Below are 26,890 nucleotides of genomic sequence, written 5' to 3' on the forward strand. Positions count from 1 at the left end.
GTGAATCAGAACGCTCAGATTTCAAGTTTTCTGCCTTATCTGATAAGTCATGATACTTAATCTTAAACAAGTTTAACACTTGACTGTGTGTGTGTGTGAGAGAGAGAGAGAGAGAGAGAGAGAGAGACATAAAAATTATGTGCTCACTTCAGCAGCACTAAACTTGAAATGATACAGAAGATTAGCATGGCCCTGGAGCAAGGATGACATGCAAATTCTTGATGTGTCCCATATTTTAAAATATATACAACTTTTCTGTTAAAATCAGTCAAAAATCATTTTATTTTGAATAGCTTTTGAAAATTTTCCTTTTACCCTTTGAAATAATGAGTCATGTTGAGTATTAAATAAAGCAGAGAGAAAACATCGTAACTGGATTTTACTTTTTTATTTTAATCCTTAGAACTTTGGATTTTGGGCAAAAAAAAAAATTATTTGTTTTAATGATATATGTTGACTAAATGAAATTTCCTGAGCCAAAATCTTTGTTCTCTAAAGCTGAAATAAAAACATTTTATTCTAATTTTATGATAATTATTATAGTGGGTGAGAATCTTTGTTAGCATTGGTTAATTTATACGGCAAATTAAGTTTACTCATTAACAGTAATTTAAAATCACAATAATATTACAAATCTGTCACAAGTGACCTGTTGAAGGCATCTGGATTTTTAGGACTCCCAGAATCAGCACAAAAGGTTTCCAACCCCCGAAACTATCAGAGACTTTATCAGGAACTATCATTTCTTGAATATAAATGGATACCCACAAAAGGAAGACAAATTTAACTGCTCCTACAGGGATAATGTGCTTAGAAAAATGTGTCAGTAAGTACCCTGGGAAGCCTTCCATCAGTGTGAGTATGCCTCGAGGAATATATGACAGCCTTTAATCAAAGGGTTTGGGCATAACCACAGTTTCTGATCTCCTTGATTAGAAAGGCAATAAATTCTTATCTAGATTCTCGGTGGATCTTATTTCCCCATCTTGGTTTCTGAAGTGTCAAAGATCCTTCTTAACTCATATAACCAGCAGAAACAAGTGAGTGATAAGAATGAGATGAGGCTATAGAAGTATTCTTCTGGAGATCAGCAAAACTAATTTCTGGAGCAACGCATATGAAAACACGCCTGGGGCGGACTTTGTCTCTGAAGAATATCAGATGCTTTGGATGCAGAAACTATCACCAGACACACTGGTAGAGAGCTCCAGGCAAGAAGAGCCATTTTAAAACTACTTAAATAGCCAACATGGATACCATATTGGCATTATCCAGCTATGAGAAGTTTTATGTGGGGAGACTAACTAAGGTTTCTTGCCTATGGCAGACGAAGAGCAATACTGCTTACGGAGGGGTTCACTCCCCATCTCCAGCTTTGCTCAGTATCACCTTCTCAATCTCAGCATTGCTTAAAATTGAAACTTGTCCTCAACTCCCTAGCATTTGCTACGCCCATCCTTGCTCTGTTTTTCCCATAGTATTGGTCACTTTCTAATATAACTATGTAATGTATTTATTTTGCGTATTATCTCCTCCCACACTCCACTAAGGTGGTGTAGCATTCTTAAGGGTTTTTTTTGTTTTTTTTTCTGATTTCTCACTGCAGTAGTCCCAGCTCTAGGGCTATGCCTGGAAGTCATGCATTATATTTTGAATTAACTGAACAAATGAACTATAATATGAAAATGGAGTCAGTCCCAATAGCAGGGAAGAGGGGTACTTGCTGAAAGACGTGATAAAGAGCAAGGTCATTACCAGCCATGTGAATGTCTTCACTTGATATCAGACAGTACCTGCCTTTCCACGTGGTAATCGAATGCTTAGCAACATAAGCCATCATCCGAAGGTATCCATTTAGTGACATATTTTAACACACTCACAAATGCAGGAAAAGAAATTGAGAACTGTGGAAGACACAAATGCGTGGAAAGTAAAAGTCTAAGAAGGTTGACACATACATTCCTTATCAGTGGGGGCTTGCCAGCTAAACACAGCTTGTTTCAGGTAAAAACAATGCAACAACAATCACATCACAAAGTCCTTGGGCAGAGAAAAATCCCATCCCAGCATTTCTTTCCTCTCATCATCGCTGGTATTTTTCCTGGCCCACTTTCGCAAATCTACAACTTGGTGGGAATTACAACCAAATGGAAAAGGAGAACTTGATAGGAGATGATGAAATGAAAGAAAAATGCCTGTGTCCACAATTCTATGGTTGTGACCACATTTCCCACCCCAAATTGTACCACGTCGATTAGAACACTATCCAAACGCCTACTGCTGACACCACTGTGAGAAAGAGCAGGAAGGGAGGATGGAAGAGAAAAGCCAAACTGAAAAGCACTCTTCTTGAAAAGGGGAGAGAGTTGGTGAAAACTTGTCTGGATGGTCTCAGAAACATGGCTGGGAAGCAGGTCAGGATTCCTTTGGAAAATACAGTCTTAACATGTGACTTGTGAGTAAGAGGCAGCAAGTATATCTGATTGCACGTCATCCTACAGGCACTGGCTTCCATGTCTGTTGCTTAATTTTATGGCATTCCTGGGTTACTCCTCCTCTTTGTTGCCACTTAGCTGAATTTATTAATACGGCTACATTTTGTATTGTTCTTGGGCCAATTGTTCTTGTTCTGCAGGCATGTTAAAATCAGCTTTCAAGAAGTTAAAAATCTCCTGCTACATTTATAGAAAGGAAATCTCGAACCAGTAGGATTTACCTATAATTCACAATACACTACCTTTCACCTGCCAGGACAGGTGGTCCCTCGAGCTCAAGGCACATGTTGAAACACAATTAAAGAAGGTATTTTTAAAAAATATATATTTTTATTGATTTTTTACAGAGAGGAAAGGAGAGGGATGGAGAGTTAGAAACATCGATCAGCTGCCTCCTGCACGCCCCCTACTGGGGATGTGCCCACAACCAAGGTACGTGCCCTTGACCGGAATCGAACCTGGGACCTTTCAGTCCGCAGGCTGACACTCTATCCACTGAGCCAAACCGGTTTCAGCTAAAGAAGGTATTTTTAAAATTTGTGAGCATATTATCATTGACCTGCAGTGGAATTGGCATTGTTGCTGATACCGCAACTAGAAGGGACAAAAAGAGGACACTCTTCAGGAAATTAAAACAGGGTGACCTGATTCTGGTTAAATCAGGCTGCGATCCCAAATGGGCCTTTTTGTAAATTAGAAGGCCAGATGCAATATTCTTCCCGACAGTACGTGTGTGAGTGTGTGTATGAGTGTATGTGTGCGTGGGAGTGTGTGTATGAGTGTATGTGTGCGTGGGAGTGTGTGTGTTGGAGGACATTGAGAGACCATCTACTTTAACTTCTGTCTCCAGACAAGGGCATGCCCAAGCTTCCCAAAGGCTCTTATTCCCAGGGTCAGATGCATGCCAGCTTCCCTAGACTGCTGGGTTTTGCTTATATGGAAGTTGATTTACAAGCTGAGTACCCAACTTGTTTTTATAGTATTTATGCCTATTTCCTTTACCTCTTTCCTTAGTACAGATAAAAGTCCTCACCTTTGCAGTCAGTTCTTAAGATTTGCTTTGGGGGTTCCAACCTCGAGAAGGCTGGGTCTGGGTGATGGAGTGTTAAGTGGTCAAGCTAATGGACATTCATCTCACGGTGTCCTGGGGCCACCGAGATGAGTGGGGTCTCCTCTCCCCACACCCACCACCTTGCTTTCCAAGTCTCCTCCCTTGCTTTCCTTGGGGACTACACAAAGGGGCTGAATATTCTTGGACCACAAAAATGGCAGAGCGTCGCCAGGGCTCTAAGCTCTGGGAGTTAAGCGAGGTTAGCAAGTAGGGGAAAGAGAAATGTATTCCACATCAGAACTTGAAAGACAGGCCTACTGACAGCAAACCCCTTTTGCCCCTGGTTAATAGGAAGTATACTGTTTAATTCTGTTGTTGATTAGAATAAGTATCCACTTAAATTAATACATTTTCTAGAAAAAGAATAAAAAAGCACTTAATGGAGGCTATTGAGACTATAAAGGGAGAGGAGGTAAAGAAGTGGGTAGAAAGACTTGCGTGCAAAAAGCAGTAATGAATATTTCCCTCAGTGATGCTATCTGAATAATTATACTGGGCTCATTTATTCCTCAGTAGCTGGTCTAATCTAAATCTCCAAATTCTAGGAGGATTTGTTAAATTTAGACAACCTAAACAATAATATTCAGGGAACAAATTCTACTCTGACACTGAAACCCTTTACATAAGTAATAAAGGGGTACAGATGGCATTCGAGTTTTTTTTTTAAGTGTGTGCAAATTATAATTTTGCCACAATTAGAGGTAATTCAGTCACGCTTTTTTTAAAAAAAGCTATGATAATAAATAATTCAGCAGAAAATTTTTTTGAAGTTTGAAAGTATTTTTCTTCTATAGATTTCAATAATATATACCAATGTTTGGTTAAAGTCTTCATCTGAGAGGTAAGGAAAAAAGGAATAAGGGAATCTTAAAAATGAAGCTTAACTAATTTTTTTAAATTTGTTACATATTTAGGATTTTTTTTCTACTTAAGAAAGACAGATAAAAGAAAGCTGTAAGTGTAGAGAAATGAATGTCAAAGGATATCCAAATGAAGGATATTTTCATTTCTTATTAAGATAAAGAATGAGTATTTTTACTTTATTTCACACACAGCAGAATTCAGTTAAGCTTTTGTTATCATATAAGAAAAGTCATCTCAGGATTTTAATATTAACTATGGTGAAACGTGTACAGACTTTATTCTCCGTTTTAAAAATGTGTGGGTTACACATGCTGCATTTATATTTCTTGAACCAGCACATTTAGTCAGAGAACCTTTGTACATTTGGCTGTATTTTAACCTTTCCAATGCAAATCACTTGTGTCTTTCTAGGAGAAAATTGGAAAGGCATTTTTAGAGGTTTAGGAAAGGCCACTACTCACTTCTCTGCAACAGAAAGCTGCTTTCTCATCCACAGCACACAAGAAACTTTGCATTGTGTGCTTGCTGGGGAGGGGCGTGCATTATTTAACATTACAGTGGGTTAGGGTCCGTGCTGCTAAGGCATCTGCTGACAGATAATCAAAGGCACCGGGAGGTAGGTTCACACGAGGCAGAACGGAATCCTAATACTTAAGGAATCAATTTAAGAATCTGGGCGAACAAATGGCTCTCCTTACATAGTCTAATTTTTAAAATTAAAACACACACACACCGCCAACAATTTAATCATGAGGAATAAAACTTCCATAATATGATCTAAGCCAAAGAAGAACAAGAACAATTCCTTAAATGCCTCATTCTAAATCTAGATCTGTTCCATAAAGTATAACAGTAAAACCCATCTTTTCTTAAGATAGAAATAGCATCTTAATTTGGTTCAGAAATCCACCTAATTTGTAGTTTAAAATAAATAGCTTTCCTACTTTTCTCCTATCCCCCCAAAATAAGAAATAATGACAGGGTGGGGCATACTCATAGAAAAAAATCTTGGATACAAAGATAATGCCCACTGTTTCAGGAAGCAAACCTAGATTTTTATTTTTTTTCCCTGTAATGCTACCATTGAACTCCACCCAGATTTGAGTCTACTGCAAAGGCAGGGGAAAAAATGTCAGAAAAAAAAACAAAACCCAAATCATCTCCTGCATATTGTCTGGTCATCAATGGCATTTGGAATCCAGAGGGTCAAGTCATGCATTATGAATGAATGGGTTTCCAATGGTAACTGGGAACCGTGGCTCTCACCCCAGGGTTCTCTAACAGCGGACTGGGTGGGGGAAGGGTCGAATGCACATTCTACTCCACCCTGGGGTACCGAGGAAGGAATCCTGCAAATTGAATACTGCATCCCCATCTTTGTACCCAACAGATGCAGGAGGGAAAAAATCTTCTATTTAAAATAAGCCGAGATATACGTTAAAATAAAGACTAGTAAAAATAAAGAGCTAGTTACATCACATTAAGAACTTGATATAATCTTGCGTGATTTTCTTCCTATTCTTGTGAATCGGTGCCTTTGTTTAAGCAAAGAGCGGATTCTCCCTCTATCTCATAGTTACAAAAAGCATGCAGCATTACCAAGGGAGGAAAGGTGGGGCGGGGGCAGGACAGAGAGAGCAGGAGAAATCAGTCACCCACCTGGCATAATACTAAGCAATCCGAACGTTTAGAACCTACTCGTTTCTGCAAACCAGTCAACGATGCAAAGCATGAAACCCTCCCAAGCTGCAGGCAGCTCCGCGGGAACCCCAAAGCACAATGCACATGTCTGCTAACACCTCCAGTTTGGAAGCACCATGCAAAGAGATCGGTTAAAATTCCCTACCATGCAGTGCAGCCATCATCAGAAGCCCAGCATATCTTCTGCTCTATGGAGGGATGTGCCAGCTCATGAACAGGACAGAGGAAGAGAAAAATGGAGGAAATGAGGGGAGGCTCAGCCAAGTCCGCAGGAATGTTGCTGGGTCCTTAACAAGTGGAAGACCCCTCTCGGCATTCAAACCAATCAATCTTTATCTTTACAGGACATCTTTTTCTCACTCAGCGTCTGTTGGAAAGACTGCAGCAAACCAAGCAAGGGATTGTGGGATAGGGATGCAGCAGCGAGCTGCAAGGAGATTCGTGGGTGGCTCGCTCGCCCCTCTGAGTCAGCAGTCAGCTGTTTCCAGGCTCTGGGCCGGGCCGCTCAGGTCCGTCACCACAATGTGAGTGCGCTATCGACCCAGGGACAGGCAGCCGCTGCGCCCGGCGCCCGGCACAGAGCAGCCCCGCCAGGCACGCAGCTGGGCCAGGCATCGTGAGGGACACCAGGCGGCAAGGGGGCGTGCTGATAAGCAAAAGGGGGACGCAGTGAGCATGGCTTCTACAAAGAACACCAGACACAGGGAAAGTTCCAATTTAGAGGGTGTGCTTGGGGAGGGGTCAGCATTAGATAATAAACTTCCTTTGGGGGGAAAAAAGATGATCTCCTTCCTTAGACTTTTCAAGTAGCTTGAAACACCAATGTAAATTTTTAAAATGCACAATAGCTCAGTTCAACAAGCCTCTACTACCTTTTTCCAACTCTCGGTATTTGCCCAGGAAATAAAATACAGTTCCCCAAAGTCAAACGATGCAAATGACATTTCTCTGCTTTCTGTGGTTCTCATCGTTCAGAGAAAAATCATACAGTACATTTAAATGCATGCTTCAGGGGATGAACAGAGCTCATTGCTTTTCTGATGATGCAAAAGTTTTTAAAGGTTGAAAAACTTAACCTTTATAGTTTCACATAACTTGATTTCCTACCAAGTCATTAAACTTATTTTTAAAGTGTTTACTAACTTAAAAATGGTCAGCATGTAATCATATAAAAACGATTAGATCCTCACATTACAAATAATACTTGAATTAAAAAACTGTACATATCAGGATGGAATTCACAATTAATCCATTTTCTACAGCAATGAAGGCAGTTCCGGAATCCTATTGCATTCTATTCCTTGGTTAGTTCCTGGTTTAAAAGTGGACACTGATCATTTTATTTAAAGAATAAGACTGTGAATTTGCATACTTGATAATATAAATATTCATCATATTCTTTCCTTGCAGTCAGGCATTGCGCTGAGCCCTGTGATGGGACAGTCAGCTCCGCAGAGCAGTGATTACCTTAGGTGGTGGGAGGGGGAGCGGGTCATAGAGAATCCAGTGAAATTGGCAGACCCGGGAAAATGCACAGACATGCCAATATTAGCATGCTATTCCTGGTGGTGCACAGTTCTCAGGAGATGTAATTCACGTATTATACAATCCCCCCATTTAAAGTGTACTAATGACTGTTAGTATATTCACAGATGTGGGCAACCATCACCACAACCAATTTTAGAACATTTTCATCACTTCCAAAAGAAATCCCATACCCTTTAACTACCACCCCCTACTTTGCCATCCCCCACAATATGGGGGTCTTAGGTGTCTGGCTTTTTAACTTAGCATAATGTTTTTAAGGTTCATCCATGTTGTAGCATGTATCAGTATTTCATTCCTTTTTGTGGTTGGAAAATATCCCACTTATGGATATAGCACCTTTTGTTATCCATCTGTCAGTTGATGGACATTGAGTTGTTTCCACTTTTGGGCTATTATGAATAATGTTGCTATAAATATTCATATGTAGGAATTTGTGTGGACACATGTTCTGTTTTATTTTACAATTTAATTAGAACCAATACCTGAAACGATAGGCAGGCTACCCCCACTCTATTTTCCAATGTCCTTTTCCTAAGACGGACCATCACCAAGGTGCCTGGCTTGCTGTGATGGGAGTCCCTCTTCTTCTCATTTGTGCTGCTGAGCCCATCCGGTACCAAATTCATCTAACGCTGACCCCTCCCCAAGCACATCCTTTCTCCTCACCTCTCTCCTCTTCCCCACTCAACCCAAACTCTGGGGCATACAACTGGCGTGAGGCTCTGTGCTCAGAAGATGGTGGAGAAGTGAGAGAGATCCTCGGTCTGTTGCTGGGTTTGTAGTCAGAGAAGGTTCACCTACTCATTCAATCATGCATTCCAAAAAGTACTTATTGAAGGTCCGGTGTGTGCCAGGCACTGAATGGGCATTGAGGATACAGAGAAAATGTAACAGTTTCTTAGCCCTCAGAAAGGTTACAACCTAGTGTGGGAGGTGGGTGAGTAATCAGGCAAATGCAACTCAGAGTGGTAAGGGCTTTGAGTGCAAGAGGAAGTGGATGCTGTGGAGCCCACAGAGGGACGTGCCAGGTGAGGAGAAGTGGGGTGCGTTTCAGGCATGGAGTACAGCATAGGCAAAGGCATGGAGGCAAGAGAAGGCTCCCAGGAACTGAGAGCGGTAGTGCAGTGTGGCTGGAGCCAGGAGTGTGGTAGAGCAAATGGAGGTCCTATATGTTCTGGTCTTTTCCTGGAATTGGGAATAGTTCTTCCTGGGAAACAGCATTACACAGGATAGTTGGGTCCTAAATACCCTCATCACGATGGCTGAACTACTGTCTGAGCAAGTGAGGTTGGAGGGCTCAACCAGAACCCTAACACCCATAACACTGTTTATTATAGGAAAGTACAGCCTTATTTTTAGCATGTCTTGGCAAATAAACCCTTTGTAAATTGGGCCTGAGTTACCACAGGATGTGTTACAGGCCACCGAATCTTCCCCTTGACACTCCCTGGCAACAGGCAGTGGTGGTAGTGGCTGCGGGTGTGTAACAGCGCAGTTTCTGAGTTGTTGTTTGCTGGTTTTGAGACCTCAAGCAGCAGCCAGACAGTGGGGCCACAAGAGTAGAGAAGAGCCCGAGATGCTTGGGATTGTGCCCGCTACAGACCTTACTGACATCCTGGAGCTGTCTTACCCTCCCCTATGTTTCCCTCCAGTTGAATAGACATTAAAGAGTTGACCGTCATAGGCCAGTTTGACTGTGATGTACACAGCCATTGGGAGGTATACAGACAGTGCATATGCCTAAGAACAGGACATGTGCTAACTAAACTGGGCTTGGCAGGATCTGGGAGACAGAGATCTTAAATGTATTGGCCACCTGTTATGTGCCAAAGCCCTTTATATAGAGTCTATATCTCCTGATCAAGGAAATTGCTCCTTGAAAGTAAACTCAAGATGGCACGTAAGACCATTTATCATCTGGCTTGTGCCTTCTTCACTTTTTTCCACTTTCTGTCCTCCCTAGTCGTACTCTAGTTCCTAAGACACGTTACTATGTGTTTTTCTTCTTTTTCTCCTCCTCCTCCTCCTCCTCCTCCTCCTCCTCCTTCTTTTTTTTCCAGTAGTTCTTACCCAGGCAATGGCACCAAACCCCCTGATGGAGTGGTGGGGCATGCCTTTGGAAATGTGAGGGGGCATTTTGAGCTGCCATATTGATTATGTATTTGCGGTGTGGGGTGGGGAGGGACTGCTGACATTTAGTGCCTGGGAGCAGGGATGCCAAACACCCTCCAGTGCATGAAAGAGTCCATACAAGTACATTTGTCCTTTCAAACTGCCAATAGCACCCCTTTGAGAAACACTAATTTTAGCCTCACGTGCCACTTGTTCTGCCTGGGATGCTCTCATCCTCTCCTGACTCCTTCAGAACTCAGAAAAAAACATCACCCATTTTAGGAAGGATTCTCTGACAACTCCTCCAATCCCAGACCTTCCCACTCCAGTCTGGATTGGTTGCCATTCCTGTGTGCTCCGTAGCATTCCTTGCTGGAAATTATTGACAGCTCTATCTTTTATAAGTTGCCAGCCCCTAGTGCAGTACCTGTCACACAGGAGGCACCCAATACACAGATGCAGAATGACAAAAATCCTTCTACAAAGGAATGAGCGACATAACATGATGTAAAAGTAAATGTTCACTTCAGAATTGGAAAACAGTTGGATCAGAGAACACTAGGGAGATGTAATTCTTCATATCTGATTGGTGGTTTATAATTTAGACAGCATCTTCAAAGTACAAAGCAAAGCAAACCCAGAAACACACAGAGCAGGCACAATTATTGTTTTAGTGGGAATTGAGGTTCAGAAAGGTCACAGGACCAGCCCCCAGTGGAGTAGACATTATGGAGTAAAAGTGAATGAGAGTTCCGGTCCTGTGACTGGCACGATGCCTCTTTCAGGGCCACAGTGCCCTGCGAGGATGGGCTAAGACAGGCCCCGTTATCAGGCAATTCCGCAGTGGAACAAAGCCAGCTGATTGGAGAGGTGCTGTGTTCCAGGGAGAGACAAATGCAATCAACCAGGAGGAGGCAACCTGAAATCAGGAGCCTGGAAACTGCCTAATGCAATCATTATTGAGTTTTTCTTATCTTTTCAAAAACCTTTATGGAAATTATTGCTTGATGGTCTTCTGAAAGAGGATGGTAAGGAACAATTACTCCAGCCTTCAGCTCAGGCATGAAGTGAAGAGATGCATCTCTCAATTGCAGAAGAGATATTGTTATGGATTTCACAGTACTCCTGGGGTGGCCCCCTCCAAACCAGGCTCCTTCCAGCCAATCCAGACTCCTCATAGTCAGTTTGAGTGAGTGGTTTGGCTTGAACCCCAAGACGTTCCTACTTCTCTATTGTCAGTGGCTTTTGGAGGTCCCCCACATTGGGTGGTTGGGGGCCATTCTTTAGTAGCTATGGGGAGGTCCTAGACCATACAGGGCTATTTGAAAATAATGATGATGAAGCAGAAAGAATCTTCCCTGTAAGTGTTCTTAAGAAAAGAGAAGGTACAAGTTGATCTTAACCTAGTGGGGTTATATGACTAGAAATGGATTAACCAGGAAACCAGCTGACCCGGTTGCAACCCAAGAACTTACACCAGAACTGGCCTGCCCTTGGGATTATCATTTAATGTTCTGCATTTCACAAATAATTATGTGCCAGGTGATGTACTAGGCACTGATGGTACTAAAATAGGAAATGAACAGAATCTTTCAAAATCACAGTGTCCTGCCTACAAGTCACAGGCATGTTGATTGGTTCTCAGGTGTAAGGGTAGCCCTTCCGAGACAGGCAGAGTGTTTGCAGTCAAAGTGACTCAGATGGAGCACCGCTGACTCCCTGCTCAGTATCTTGGTATCCCCTCCAGGTTGCCTGTGAGTTTCCTACACGGTGCTGCCCAGTACTGACCACAAAATCCAGGAGGGGTCTGCTCATCACAGAATAGAGCAAGGCCATTGCTTTCCTTGATCTAGGCCCCATGCTTTCGCTAAAGACTTCTGAGTTCACTCTACCTTTCTTGGCATTTTTGCCATGTTGAATCATACTGAACAGATAACTAAAATCATGTCTAACAACTCTATCAAAAAGAGAATTCAGGCCCTAGCCAGTTTGGCTCAGTGGATAGAGTATCCGCCTGTTGACTGAAGGGTCCCAGGTTCGAGTACGGTCAAGGGCACATGCCTAGGTTTCGGGCTCAATCCCCAGTGGGGGGCATGCAGGAGGCAGCTAATCAATCATTCTCTGTCATCATTGATGTTTCTATCTCCCCCTTCCTCTCCCTTCCTCTCCCTTCCTCTCTGAAATCAATAAATAAATAAATAAAAAAGGCAGGGGGGATTCAGAATAGGTCTAGTATAGTTTATTCTTATGGAACCCAGAATGCTTTCTTTTCTAGGTGCTTTTAACCATGCCATTTCTGTTCCTCTATAAAATTATGCTTGGTAGAGTTCCTTAGCCTACAATTTGTGGGCCTGAACTTTGTAAATAAAAAGTGTATTTCTCTATCTCTGGTCTTTAAGAAACTTACCTTCTCCTTAAGATCTCATAAAAATGAGGGTCTGTGATTTGGCAATCATTCATATGTTCCTTCAAAAACCTGGGATGTGGCGTGCTATGCCTCCTGGAAGTACGCCTGTGCCTTTCCCTTCCCCTGTTTCTTCCCCCACAAGCGTGCATCTCCTAAACTCTAAGGGACCCCACGAGACTTGCAACCAGGGGAGCAATGGGCTTGAGCTAACCCCCTGAACCTGTCTCCAAGGCCCGCTTTTCTCTGACTTCCCAGTGAGCCAAAGCAGCCTCACCCACACTCATTTCTTTCCTGTGGCATTTCTAGAAAGCCAGAGCAGCCCTGCCAAGGCTCTCTCCTGTTGCTTCTTCTATCCTAGGCCCTATTAAAAAGAAAAAGAAAAAAAAACACACAAAAAGACCTGGAATGTCACTTGTTGAAGCCAAGGGACTTAAGAATTATATAGAGCAACTGGTTTTTCTATTTTTACCTACTGTGTTTGTTTCTGAGGGCTGCTGTAACAAAGTACCACAGAGTGGGGTGGTTTATAATCCCAGAAATTTATTCTCTCACTTCTGGAGGCTAGAAGTACAAAAATCAAGCTCCCTAAAGATGCTAGGGGAAGATCCTTGCCTTCTCTTCCAGTTTCTGGTAGCCCCATGGTAACGTGGCTGTCTTCTCCCTGTGTGTCTCTACATGGCACTCCTTTCGTGTGTCTGTTTTTTTTTTGTTTGTTTGTTTGTTTTCTTCTTGTAAGGACACCTGTCATATTAAATTAGGGCCCACCTTAGTGGAGTACGGCCTCACCTTAACTTGATTACATCTGCAAAGACCCTCTCTCCAAATAAGGTCACATTCATAGATACTGGGATTTGGGACTTCAACATATCATTTTGAGGAACACAATTCAGCCCACAACACCTCCTGTGGCTGAAAGGTTAACAGGAGGCCTGGACCGAGGTAGGCCCACCTGAGAATGCCCTTGTTTTCCCACAGCACTGTTCCCTTGAAAACAGTAGTTAACATACATGGAGAATGTTATGTCTGCTTCACTGACAGTGTGAAGCATTATCGGAGCTGTGAGATGACTGGCAGGAAAAAGGGGCTGTGAGTTCTGTGTGTCAAGGTGACCTCCACTCCTTGGCTCTCATCCCCAAGCAGGTGAGGGGCAAGGGAAGCTTCTGGGTGTCCTGAAGAGCTGAAAGTACTGTATCTCCCTCGCCGTATCCTTTGCCAGTACTTACTAACCATACTATTAGAGTGAAACCCGCTTGCGTCTGATTGGCAGCTCGAACCCTGTGCTGTGGGCCTACCCAGGTGTGACTTCCTTCTCATTAGCCTTCAGAAGCCCTTCCCCAGGAGGAAGGTGTCCTTTACAGAGAAGCCTGAAGCGAAACACAAGGCTCCACCATCTGCTGATACAGCATGCCACCCCTTCCTTGTTCTTTGTCTTGCTCTGACAAAAATAAAAGGCAAAAGCAAGTCAACAAACACTCCTGTTTTGCCAGTGTTTGGCCTGGCTAACTGACTCTATCTGTCCAGAGTATGCTTGCAGGGTAACCTCCCAGGCCTGACTCTGGGCTCCTAATGACATTGATGTCCACACCGAGGAGCACACAGCATCAAGTTTTTCTCTCCAGCAGTTTCACGATCACACTTCTCATTTTGACAATTAAATTCAAGGCGGTGCCAAGTTACTGCCTGCTCCAGCGGTTGACCGCATTTAAGTAATCAGTGCAGAGGTTCTGACTACCAGCTAGGGAGTTAGAGTCAGGGATTCTATAAAGCAAATTTCCCTTGGTATCTGACCAGCGGATGCAGAGCCCAGATCTGAGCTGGGTGGGGCCGGGCCCTGACTGACAGCGGCTAGGAGCCAGGCGTTGGCTGGTATGGGCCAGCTGAAGAAGTCTCACTAGACGCTGACTTCCTCTCCCTCCACCCCTTCCTCTTTGTCCTGGTAAATTGGATTATTTTAAAACCAACAAGTAGTTCAGAGAGAACCTTATAAACATTTATTTCTTTTGACCAAGTAATCCCACTTCTAGGACTTTACTCAAAAGTAATAATCACAGATATGGCCAATCTCAGACAGCCCCTGCTTCCCAGACCAGGCCGAGTCCGGAGAGCATTCACCAGCTTCCCACGCTGGGCGGTGGTTTCTATGGCAACAGGCTCCTCCCCCAGGGAGCCAGGCTCTCCTCTGGCTAAAGAGAAGCAGGCACCTCACAGGGACATCCCAGGCTCAGCTTATACGGTATTGAGAAAATCTCCTTCCCGCTCTGGGACTTCCGCTCTCCTGCCTTCCCCATCTGAGCTCAGGTGACCTCGTTGGTCCGGAGTTAAGGTGGGACTTCCTCGCCTTAACAAGCCTGAGTTGACTGAGGACTTCTGAGCTCAGGGCTTTCACCCAGAAGGTGATACTAAAGGAGTCTGGGCACCTTAGCAGAGAGCTAGTGAGGGGAAGCAGAGTTTGCCGTCTCAAAATATGCCTTGTTGGGATATTGATTACTTTAAGCTGGTTATTTTTTTAAGAAACAAATGACTTAGGAAAAACCTTGGGCCTTCCCCCTCACTGCCTAAAAGAATTTAGAAGGCTTGATCCCGGAAGGGAGCTATCGTCATAGATAACCAGAGTTTTAATCGTTAGTGTGGGATATACAGGGAGGAACTTAGCTAGGCCCTTTCGTTCAAAGTCCCCTCTGTGTCCTATTGTTAAAGACGACTCCGGCAAACATTTATTTACCAAACTTTTGCTTTTCCATCGCCCTGTGAATTGACTTCCTCCACTTTGAAGTCCCAAGCCAAAACCACCCCACCCCTTCTCCTTCACTCACCATGGCATATGTAAGCCTTAAGTCCCTGAGGGAGGTTTTCTTGCCCCATAAACTTATGGAACCCCCATTTGTACATACATCATAAAATTGGTCATTTTCTCCATAATCTGCCTCATGTCCATTTGATTATTATACCATCTAGAAGAACTTAGAAGGAAAATCATTTTTCCTCCCCCACAACATCCTTGGTATCTGAGGTTAGTGGAACGTGCCATCACCTGCAGGAGGCTGCCTCCCCCACACATGTAATCAGAAGAGAGTAGTTTCCTAAGCAGCATATGTGGCACCATGCCACACTGATCACTCATAACCCAGTATCACTACCCTACTACGAATGTCAGCATGAAGCTGTAATTAAGGCACAGGCTCTGGAGACACATCTGTGTTTGCTCTATATTCAGGTTGCTCATTGCCTCTGTAAGTACATTTGTAAAATATTACCTCATAAGGCTGTCATGATGACTAAATGCATAGTGTGTAAGAGCCTCAGCACCTTGCTGAAGCACGGCAAGTCTCAAGTTACTATAATCAGAATCTGTGTGGTGCAGGGATGGAGAGTGTGGGCTCTGGTGCCAGGGTGGATTTGAATCCTGGCTCTGCCACGGATGACTTTGAGTAAGTAACTGAACCTCTCTGTGCCTCAGTTTCCTCCTCTGTATAATGGGGGTAATACCCTACTTCATAGGATAATTGTGAGAATTAAATGGTTTACTCTAGGGCAGTGATGGTGAACCTATGACACGCGTGTCAGTACTGACACGCGTAGCCATTTCTGATGACACGCGGCCGCATGCCGAGGATGAAACATTTGCTGCTCCTGAGGATGAAACATTTGCGACTAGAGTCTTGGAGTTAGTTTTTTCCTCAAAGTGACACACTACCCGAGTTATGCTCAGTTTTTTGGTGAAGTTTGACACACCAAGCTCAAAAGGTTGCCCATCACTGCTCTAGAGGGTGGGTGGGGAGAGATTACTTAGGGAATGTATATGCATATATGCATAGCCCATGGACACAGACAATAGTGGGTGAAGGTCTGGGATTGGAAGGTGTGGGGTGTTGCGGGTCAATGGAAAAAACCAAAAGGGACACCTGTAGTACTTTCAACAATAAAGATAAAATTTAAAAAATGGTTTAATCTATGAAGAGAACCTACCACAGTGCCTGACATATAGTAAGTAGTCACTACATGTGTAGTTCAGTATTTAGTTGTAGTAGTACTGCCAACACAAGATTTATGAGTTCCTTTAAGAATGACTAATGACTCACTTTCGTAATACTAAAGCCTGGTTCATGTAGGGACTCAATAAACATTTATCTTTTGGATGAATGGACTAGTAATACAATACTCCCCATTATTTCTTTTCTTATGGCAAATAAAATAAATCAATAAATGAGAATGGGCAGAAACATTCGAAATCAGAAGAGTTAGATATACTTTTATCATACTCGCCGGGACACAGCCTCCCTCAGCCTTCTCACCCACTTGGCGCTGGTGTCTGCCAGCGCTTTGACACAGGTCAGCAAGAGGCTGGAGTGTTACTTTGTTGCTCTTGGTGAGTCCTCTCACCAACTCCTGATCCCAAGCCAGCCCCAGGAAAAAAAGGTCTCTGCTCAAGCTCATCTGCTCCCTGTTCTTGTATGGACAAAATTAGGGGTTCTATAGAAAGTAATCTCCCAGAGTGATCTGATCGTAAATTCCTGCTGGCAGTCACACCCTAGGCCTAGAAGTTCTTTAGTGAGAGCTTTTAAGCCAGTCCCTGTCCCATGTTCTTGTGTGTGTGTGTGTGTGTGTGTGTGTGTGTGTGTATTGTTGTTGTTTTGTGGTGCAAATCGGTCCAAATTTTTTAAGCTTTTAATAAGGTTGAGAAACACTTCCCATCACTTAACGTAATATGTCTAACTCAAGTGAGGTAGTTAAGTAAACATACTACCTATTTTAATTCAGAGTCGGGGAATGTGCCCTGACCAAGAATTGATCCATGACCTTCTGGTTCATAGGTCGATGCTCAAACACTGAGCCACACAGACCAGGCTACTCTTTCTTATTAGATGCAGTACACCTCTTCCAAAGTTGGCATCCTTTTCTTCAATATGATAGTAAAGTGGGTACAATACTTAATTCAAGTGAGGGCTCCACTTCTGCCTGTTTTAGTACAAAACTAGAAGCCTGGTGCACGGATTCGTGCATGGGTGGGGTCCCTTGGCCTGGCCAGCAATCGGGGCCGATTGGGGCAGCGGGAGGTTGGCTGTGGGAGCGCACTGACCACCAAGGGGCAGCTCTTGTGTTGAGCGTCTTCCCCCTGGTGGTCAGTGCACATCATAGTGACCTGTTGACCGGTCGACCAGTCATTCAGTCATTCAGTTGTTTGGTCGCTTAGGCTTTTATATATAGAGATTATAAGACACTATCTTGTGAGAATTAAAATTACATGACATTTTTATTTTAACCCTTTGCACTCACTTGCTTTTTTCTCGATTCCTTTATTCTACTCGGGATTTAATTTTTTAAATACCCCAGATTTTACAAAGCGCGGCAGTAGAATAAAAAACTGGAGTTTCTTTTCATACAAACTTATTTATTTGGATTTTTTTATATTTCAAATTATTGATACATTCAATACAATTCGACATACGAGCTGCTACCGATGCTAACCGTGTCGAGTCACACTCGACATCCTAAGTTTCCTAAGCAGCATATGTGGAAACTTATGTGTTAAGGTTAAGTGGCAAAAACAACAAGAAGCAAGCAAACAAACAACAACAAAAATAACTTGAACGCGTCAAATGATGAAAAGTCATCCTTTCCAGGGACGCAGAAGATAGACCCTACCACAAACAAGAGATGCTCAGTTAATGGAGGTTAAATTTAAAAGCACAGTTAAAACAATAAAGCTTAACTTCTGAAAATGTTAGGTTTTATTCATCTCCCCGTGGTAATCAATAACCATACAATGGAGTTACCTATAGTTAACACATCTTTGAAATACCAGCCGTAATACCCCTGAAGGATATTAACCCTCAAGAGAGCACATAATCTTGTTAACTATCCTGTAATCCATTCCCCCACCTTGATTTCTCCAACCTTTATTATCTTCCCTCCTTAATTTAAAATGCATAAAAGAAGCTGCAAAACTTATTCTTGGGAGCATTTAAGATCTTGTTCCCTGGCATATGTTGTCAAATAAACTCTTATAAAAATTCTCTACAGGTTTGGATGTTTCTTGCATGGATGTAAGAGGCCTGGCGCTTCATATGGTCAGCGACCAGTAGAAATGAGTCCTCTTTAGCCAGTGTCTCACCTTTATTTTTTTTTTTTAAATATATTTTATTGATTTTTTACAGAGAGGAAGGGAGAGGTATAGAGAGTTAGAAACATCGATGAGAGAGAAACATTGATCAGCTGCCTCCTGCACACCTCCTACTGGGGATATGCCCGCAACCAAGGTACATGCCCTTGACCGGAATCGAACCTGGGACCCTTCAGTCCGCAGACTGACCCTCTATCCACTGAGCCAAACCGGTTTCGGCTAGTGTCTCACCTTTAGAATCAGTGGTTTCCTAGAAAAGGTAAGGAGAGAAACGCTTTCATGTCCTCCTCCGCATGGACATGCTCCAAAGTAAATAAATACTGACTTGCTTAGCTCTCCCATTCAAGGGCTGGCAATGTGTCCAGGCTGTGTGCCAGGAAGCCACAGTGCCACCAGAGGTGAGGGGAGCAGGGGCAGGTGAATAGGACCAGGTAGGCCCCAGCAGAGGGGGTGTGCACACCATTCAGGTCGGGCCTGCCAGGCCCAGGGTGTCCTGCCCACACTGTACGTCCTGGTACCAGGTAAGCCACCTTGGTGCCAAGTGGAGCCATCCATGGCCTGAGGGCCAATGCTGGGGGCACCCCACTCTTCCCTGATAATATATTTCTTCTTCCTGTCTCTCTTCTTCCCCTTTTCTCCTGCCCTATCCTTACTCCCCATCCATTTCCTTCATCCAATAAGCTTCTACTTTAGCTTCCACTATGTGCTGGGCACTGTACTGGAGTCTACATTTGGTCACTATCCTTAAGGAATTTGTGCACTTTCATGAGAGAGACAAACATAAAATCTCAGTTAAACAATCAATTAAATAAACAAAAATAAATTCACTCTCAAATAAATAATTTATATCTGTGGCCTCCACCTCAGCCCCACCAAGGGTGCTCATGGGTATTGCTCCAGCTGACTGGGACGGTGTTCGGAGATTGATGATAATCCAGCCCCTGGAATCAGACAATGTGTCTGCAAATCCCAGCTCTGACACTGACCAGCGGTGTGATTTCGGGGGAAATGTACAATTCTCTGACCATCCTTTTTCTCATCTGTAAAATGGCGATAAAAGAGTTACACTTCAGCCTAGGCCATGTAGCTAAGTTGGTTAGAGATTTGTCCCCACATGCCATGGATGCAGATTCGATTCCCAGTCAGTGCACATACAGGAATCAACCAATAAGTGCATAAGTAAGTGGAACAACGAATATCTCCCTCTTCCTCTCTCTCTCAAATCAATAGAAAATGAAAAAAATAAAGAGTTACACCTCAAAGATGCTTAGCACGGGGGACATCTGTAATATTTTCAGCAGTAAAGATAAATTAAATAAAAAAGATGCTTAGCACAGGGCCTGGATAGAGTAAGACTCAAAAGATGTCAACTATTGTTGTTGACTAGGGGTCAGCAACTTTCTGTGTAAAGGGCCCAATAGTAAATCCTTTAGTCTTTGTGGCCACACAGTATCTGTTTAAACTACTCACTTCTTTCCTTGTTGTGTGAAAGCAGCCCTAGGTAATATGCAAGTGAAGGAGTATAGCTGTGCTTCAAAAACCTACATTTATATTCACTAAAATATTACAGAATATTATTATCTTCCCCCACCCCCCAAAGCATTAAAAAATGGAAAACCACTCTTAGCTCACAGGCAGTGGGCGGGACTTAGCCCACAGGCTATAGTTTATCCACTTCTGATCAAGCTTAATGAAATAACTGGCACTTTCTTTCATGGATTTTGCTTCAAAAGAAAATCTACTTAGTGGGTCCATAATACCCTAATTCAGTGTCTGAATATTAAGACACAGGACCCACTAACTTAACAAGGTTATAAACCAATCCAAGGATGGCAAAAATCTCCTACAAGAAAAACAATACCTATAATTTATGTGTGCACAAGCAAAGGTAAGTAACCACTATCTACAATTTACTTGTGCACAAGTTAAGAAATGGAAAAGACAACCAGTTCCTTGGATGCACCATCGCCTGTGTTTTGTAGACAAAGGCACGCTGTCCCCCACAGGCACAAAGATGAGCTGTGTGTGTACTTCACTTCTCAGTGCTGTGCACAGAGAAACCCAGCTGTAAGGGCTGCCCAGAGGGCCACAACGCCCTTCAGTTCTACACACAGAAGCGAAGAGAGACTACATGTGTGGTGGGTAAAGAAAGCTAGAGAAAATGAGAGCACGCAGGACAAACCTGCCTGAAAACAGGCCAAGTCTCACAAACATAGAAATCAGTTGTGCCCTGGCCGGGTAGACCAGCTGGTTGTAGTGTTGTCCTGATATGCCAAGGTTTTGGGTTCAGTCCCCGGGCAGGGCATATACAAGAAGCAACCAATGAATGCATAAATAAGTGGGACAACAAATTGATGTTTTTCTGTCTCTTCGTCTCTCTCTCTCTACTATCAATTTTAAAATATTAAAAAAGAATTCTTAGAAAAAGAATAAATCAGATTGCATATGATTTTGTTAAAGAACAGTCAGAGCCCCCAGGAAATGCCATGTAATTCCTAACTCTCTTCTTTCCTTGCCTCCACCCTTCCTTCGTAAGCACCTGTGAATGGAGACAGCACACTGTGCTTTCCTTTCCACTGCAATCTAGGAAGGGTTTTACCGTCTAGTTTATATGAAATGCCTCACAAGCCAAAAATTCTTTCTCTAATGCTATTTTAAAAGGCCATATTCCAGACACATAGCAATTAATAATTTAACTTGTTTCCCTTGACTCAAAGAAAATGCAAAGGCTTTCTTATGAAGCCATTCCAAGAATCAAAACTGCTCTTGTACATCCTTAAAAAAACATGTGTTGCCAGGCTGGCGTGGCTCAGTGGTTGAGCGTCGACCTTTGAACCAGGAAGTCATGGTTCGATTCCCAGTCAGGGCACATGCCCAGGATTCAGGCTTGATCCCCAGTGTGTGTGTGTGTGTGTGTGTGTGTGGTGGTTGGGGTGGGGGGGGGGGGGCGGTTTGCAGGAGGCAGCCGATCAATGATTCTCTCTTATCACTGATGTTTCTGTCTCTCTCTCTCCCTTTCCCTTCCTCTTTGAAATCAATAAAAATAGATTAAAAACAAAACAAAACAACCATGTGTTCCCTACATCCTGCTATCCTTACTAGGTAAAGCATCTGCTCGCCCAGCCCTGACGTGCTGAGCATCCTCGAGGTCGGATGTCGGAGTAGTGCCCTCTAACTCAGGGGGACTCTCCTCTGGGAACAGGCCCCGACACAGATGTGTACACATCATCTGAGTCATTGATAACCTGCCGGCTCCCTTCAGAATTACCTCTGTTTTAACCGCTATCTGATGAAGAAAGCAAGCAAGACCTCCTTAGAAGAGGAAAAGTGAGGAACTGAGATCTGGCAAGGAACCCTGGCCAGGATGTCCCCACTGTACCCAATGCTCCTTCCCTACCCATCAAGAAGCACAAGCCCAAGGTCAAAGAACCTGGCTTTTTTTCCCTCTTTACCCCACCATGTGCTGTGGCATTGGTACCTCAAAGGCAGGGCTGGGGGACGTCCAGCCTGTGGGCCATATAAGGCCTGAGAAATCATTTGGCCTGGCCCTGGGGGAGTTAATTAAATGTTTCACCAAATACAGCAGGCTAATTTTTAAGCTGAGAATTTTGTATGGTCCTTGAATGATGTTATAAATATCCAAATGGCCCTGGGCAGAAAAAGGTTCCCCACCGCTGGTCTAAAGGGGTAAGAGCCATCCCTGTGTCAAGTGGATCTCCAATCTCAGACCAAGATCAACTCCATCACTTTCCAATCCCACAGTGGGGCTCAGTCCTTTCCCACAGCCCCAGGTCTGGCTCCTAGCCCACCCCCTGCTTGCACTGGCAGGGCCTCTCCACCAGTTACTGGGAGCAGGAAGGCACAAGACCCTCCATCCTTTCATCGAATCAGAGGCATTTAAAGTTGGAAAGAACCATAGAGATGATACAGCCCCGTGGTTTTAAAGCCACAAAAAACTTCTCTGAAGAACTGGTCCTGGGGGCCCTGCCAATGAGGTCAGCTCACACTTTGGCAGGGTCCCTGAGGCATCTCTGCAGAAAACCTGGAGCTCGGGGCCACCATCTAGACAAAGAAACATGTCTGAGGAGAGTGCATGACTCCCCCCACGCCATCCAACTCGCTAGTGGCAAAGACCGACGCAGAACTCAGGCCTGGGTGCATGCCTCTCTCCTTCTGCCCCACTGCCCCCTCTTTACATGCAGACCTGGGAGTGGACATCTGTGCAGGCTGCCTGGTTACAGGATAAGGACGGAAGTTTTGTGGAGACTGTTCCACAACAGAATCAACTAGAAACACAACAAGCACAGGTTTTGCCAAGTGACAATAAAAATACTATATCGCAGAATAACAAACAGCTCTCATCGTAGAGCTTGAAGAGTTAATGGATTTAGAGTTTAGGAACATGCAAACTGGGCAGTCAAACAGCAGGAGTTCCCAAGATGACTGAGAAACAGGAAGCCACCCCAGGGATGAGAACAGTAAAAGGTTAAAGCTTGGCCCGTCCACATGGCCAAGGGCAGGGAGAAAAATAAACCACGGCATCCTGTCAGAGGGGGATTCACAGAGAAGGCAGACTCCTGGGACCGGAAAGAAAAAAAAAGACACAAGACTTACTAGACGGAGGCTAAGTACTGCACCAACTTTGTATGGTTAAGAAGCTGCGCATCTTCAGAATGACCTGGATAATAAAAATCTGACACTAAAACAAACGCGGAAGAGTGGACAGTAAATCGTTAGCAGTTAGCCTTTTAATCCAGTCAAATTGGACAACAGGCCAAAGTGAGAAAAGCACAGAGATTTACTCAAGACGTGTGCTGCTGGCATGGTGGGACCCCCTTCTCTTTCATGCTCCCTGAAGGGCCTCGGTGGAATTGCCATTCTATTTTTAAAAAGCTATTAACACATGTGTGTTTGTCCCCCAGAAGTGGGAGAACCCAGTCTTAATATAGACTTGTCCAAAAAGCTTATTCATTGTAAAAACAGATTTCGTTTCTAGTTTTCTGTCCATGCCCCCGGCCAGGGCTCTCCTCGCAGCATTCTGGGACCTTTACCCAGCCTTCCTGTGGCCTCCGGCTTCGGTTCTCCCCTCCACCGTTCATTCTGTCTCTCTGCTTCTGGATTTTCATGTATCCGTCAACCCATGACTGCATTCTGAGATCTTAAGTCCAGAGAAAGAGGTGGCCTCTCCTTAGTAAAGAGCAAAGTTACTGGGTCTTCATGAGGGAGGTGTAAGCTCCTCACTGGGTAATTGGCTCCCACGGGTCCCACTGCAAATGTCACAATCTCTAATGACTTACCTATTTGCTTGCTTGGTTAGAGCTGCCTCCCCCACCAACCAGTAAACGCCACTCTGTTTTAGCTAATAGGAAGATGGTGGGGAAAGTGTCAGGGAAAGGGAGGAAGGAGAGAGGATGATAATCACAGGGCGGTAGGATTAAGAAAAGGGTAAGGGGGAGGGGCTTTTATTTTAAAGTCATGTTTTTAAAAAATATATAATTTACATATAGTAAAAATTTGCTCTGTCTATTGTTCAAGTCTATGAGTTTTGACAAGCATGTAGTCTCGGGACCACCACCCTCTCCGGGTCCCGTCCCCCGCCCACATTCCTTCTGCTAAGGGGCTTTTTTCAAGGAACCCAGGGTGGATTAGAAGTCAGAAGGAAGGGAAGCCATGCTAAAGGAGAAAATGATGGAGCCCAAAAGGGAAGGGAGGGTTAGCTGAGGGAGTGAGGCCCTGGAAGGGGCAAGGAGGCACAGGGCCACTCAGCAGGGGTTCACTCTAGTGAAAAGGAACGTTTCCCCTCTTCCTATGAAGTGGAAAGAAAGATGAATACATTCAGGGTCTATGATATATTTTGGGAGTGGATTCCTAATGTCCTGCCAGCAAAACCATTTCCTGCTCAGCAAGATGTTAACTGTCATATTCCATAACTTCCGCCTTGGAGGTATTCTTTCCGATGGCAATTACTGTCCGCAGGAATCACATCACAGTGGAGCGCAGGCACGGGGCTGGTTTGTTTTGGGCTGTGTGCCCAAATTCTGCTGCCATGCAATCCTGTAGCAATTTTAGAACTAACGACTTCAAAATTCTCCAGTGTTAAGTGCATCTGCATCTTCTCCTGCACCAACCAAAGGAAAACCCTGGCAGCAAAAATGGCTTCAATCCTCAAAAATGCATGTGACAGCTGTAAATGACTCACTGCTGAAGCGCTAGCTGGTTCTGCAGACATGCCCTTGGGGCATGATTTGGCGGAAGAGATTTGAGACTAATCTTGTTATACTTTTCACTTAAAAGCACCTGGAAGCAAAGTTCCCTCCTAACCTGCTCATCTTTGCAGGAGGATGTCAAACCGTAATTCTAAAACTTGGGTTTCAAGAGTGGATTGGGTATCAAGTTGTGGGTTTCAACCAGCTTCTTTAAACAATGACATCATATAGAACCACAGCAGAGGGCTGAGTGTGATCTCATGCAACTTTTGTTTCCTTGAAATATATGTCTGTAAACCACAACATAACATGTTTGTGCTGTGGATCACAGTCACGGTCACATGTGGGAAATTTGGGTGTAGACGTATATGGTTCCTCTAATAGTGGGATACCTGAGCAGAGTACTTCTGAGTGTCCAGTACCTATTATATATGGTTGTTGAAAAGATTAAAGAGAGAAGTCATGGAAAGCATTATGGACTGTGCCTGGTTAACAGTCAATGCTTAGTATTATAATTTCTTTTCCTCTCTAGATCTATAAGCCAAATTTTTGTTTCCTAAGACCTTTCTTCTGAGCCCAGAACTGTGAACCCCACAGCCTGCTTGACATCTTCACATGGTTGTTCCACGTCATCTTCAGCTCAGCAATCCAACCTTGAATTCAACTCATCACCACCTTCTCTCCAGTCCTCACCCCTCCCACTGCCACTTCCTGTCCCCAAGTGCACAGAGCCTTCTGCTGCTCCTCCTGAATTCACCCTTCTATGAGAGGTGCCAGGACCCCATAATGTGATCTTATTAGGAAATGGGTCTTCACAGAGGTAATCAAGTGAAAATGAGGTCATTAGGATGGGCCTTAATGCAACCTGACCAGTGTCCTTATTAGGAGGAGAAATTTGGACACCGAGACATGCATAGAAGAAAGACACAGGGAGAGCACCATTGACAAGCCACAGAGTGCCCGAGGCTAGCAGAAGCTAGGGAGAGTCACAGAACAGATTCTCCCTCACAGCCCTCAGAAGGAACCAACTCTACCCACATACCTTATAGCGCCTCAACATCAGTCCATGTTTCTCTGCCTATCACTAAAGGTCCTCTTTGATTTGGTCCCATCCTCCCTATTGAACCTTAATTCCCACAGCTTCTGGGCAGCCCCCTCCAATAACACAGGTCTCCTTGGTAATCCCCATCTGGACGATGGCTCTCTGCCTTTGCTTGGGATGTTCCCAACAGCCTATTATGCCCTACCCACTTCTCTCTTCCATCTAAACTTGCACATTCTTTAAGCGCTAACTGTAGTCCCTCTTCCTCAATTATACGGTCCCTGATTTTTTGGCCAATGTTTTTCTACCTCTTCTCTGAACTGTCATACTTATCCTCTGTATCATGTAAGCTGTCACTTGATTATGTCCTATTCACATAGTTTCCTCATGTGATATTTTTGGGTCTAGAGTTAAATTTGAAGTGGCTAACCTCTATTGCAAACCACTTTTCCAGACACCTTCCTACATTTGTTTTCTCAATAAAACTATTATTGCATGATTTTATCATTTGTCATATAGTCAAGTATTATTGAGCATTTTGGTTATGAGAGAAGGATGCCCTAGGTGTGAGTCCTAAATCTTCTGTTACTGGAAAAATTGCTGAACTTCTTAGAGCTTCACTTTCCTTAACCTTAACATGTTACCTCTCAGAGTCATTATAAAGATAAGATGGAATAATTTATGTGAAAGTGATTTTTTTTAAGGTAAAGATTTGCTCAAATGTGAGACTAAATCATTATGATCATCTCAGTGCCAAGTTAGCTCAGCTAGTTGCTGATGAAATTATGGGCTTGAACCTCATGAGCTGGTTCATCTGGATTCATGCCACAGGGGCCAATAAATTTCATGACTAATAAAGAATGAGAGGAGGGATGAAGAAAACTGCAAAGCACATCCTGGTGGGTCAGCAGGGCTATCTTCATGAATAAAAGATAGAAAGCACATAGTCACCTCCATCTATCTTAAGGCATGCAGTATTCCAGGCTCTCAGAAGAAATAACTGACAGTCCCTGACATAATCAGCTCTAGTGCAATAAATCCGCAAGTTTATGCCTAAGTGAAGAGGTTAATGTTTTGTTTTGGGTTATTTTTTGTTTGTTTGCTTGTTTTGTTTTTTTTTTTTCCTGTAACTGAATTCTACTGGGTTTCAGACTGAAAGCTAACCAAGAATTGATAAAATATGCCTGAAACACACAGGCAAGTCAACCTCTGTCAATTTAGACTCTTAATATGGTTCATCCCTGAGCATCTTGAATTAAGGAAGAGCCAAACCCTCACTCCAA

General features: G+C 43.7%; 1 protein-coding gene and 1 pseudogene across 1 annotated transcript in view; one reads left to right on the forward strand and one right to left on the reverse strand.

Moving 5' to 3' along the window:
- Positions 1–26,890, reverse strand: part of TRIM2 (tripartite motif containing 2) — an 80,496-nt gene that overhangs the window by 46,428 nt on the left and 7,178 nt on the right. The window lies entirely within an intron of this gene.
- LOC114233512 (U6 spliceosomal RNA) lies at positions 140–238 on the forward strand (annotated as a pseudogene).

This window comes from Eptesicus fuscus, chromosome 6, assembly GCF_027574615.1.
Source record: "Eptesicus fuscus isolate TK198812 chromosome 6, DD_ASM_mEF_20220401, whole genome shotgun sequence".
Classification (NCBI taxonomy): domain Eukaryota; kingdom Metazoa; phylum Chordata; class Mammalia; order Chiroptera; family Vespertilionidae; genus Eptesicus; species Eptesicus fuscus.